Source organism: Colobus angolensis, unplaced genomic scaffold (assembly GCF_000951035.1).
Source record: "Colobus angolensis palliatus isolate OR3802 unplaced genomic scaffold, Cang.pa_1.0 Scaffold527, whole genome shotgun sequence".
In the NCBI taxonomy this organism is placed as follows: domain Eukaryota; kingdom Metazoa; phylum Chordata; class Mammalia; order Primates; family Cercopithecidae; genus Colobus; species Colobus angolensis.
The window spans coordinates 42,383-43,293 of NW_012118788.1; positions in this window are offsets into that span (position 1 = coordinate 42,383).

Below are 911 nucleotides of genomic sequence, written 5' to 3' on the forward strand. Positions count from 1 at the left end.
CTCCCAAAGTGCTAGGATTACAGATGTGAGCCACTGCTCCTTGCCTGGCTGGTTACTGTTGAACTATAGAGTATGAGTTATTGCTGGGGCTCAGAAACTGATACCCCAAAATATGGCACTGAACTGAAGAAGAAGCCACAAGGTGTCTCTGACCTCTCCCCACCCCAGTCTCAATCTGTCAGCCAGAGCTCAGGATGAAGTTGTTCTCTGAAGTTCCTTATCTGCCTGAAGTCTGGACCTGCCAAAGAAGAAAACGATGAGCTCTGGCCCCTCCTGTGAGTCTTCCTTAACTGAACTCCTGTCACAGGAAGAAAGACTGAAATCTGTCAACACACCTGGACGGACTTGTCACAATCTATTGTTTGCTCTTCAGGCCCAGCAGACTTTGTCCCAGGGTGCTGTATGGTTTTGTTTGTTTTTGTTTGTTTGTTTTTGAGATGGAGTCTTGCTCTGTCACCAGGCTGGCGTGCAGTGGTGTGATCTTGGCTCACTGCAATCTCCGCCTCCCAGGTGCAAGTGATTCTCCTGCCTCAGCCTCCTGAGCAGCTGGGATTACAGGCGTACACCACCACGCCTGGCTAATTTTTGTATTTTCACAGATGTGGTTTCACCATATTGGCCAGGATATCGATGTCTTGATCTCATAATCTGCCTGCCTCAGCCTCCCGAAGTGCTGGGATTACAGGCATGAGCCACCTGGCCTGGCCCATTGTATGTTCTTTAAGCCCATTAAATCCTCCCCACCCAGGCCAGGGGCAGAGGCTCATGTCTGTAATCCCAGCACTTTGGGAGGCCAAGGCGCATGGATCATCTGAGGTCAAGAGTTCAAGATCAGCCTGGCCAACATGGTGAAACCCCATCTCTACGAAAAATACAAAACTTAGCTGGGCGTGGTGGTGGGCGCCTGTGGT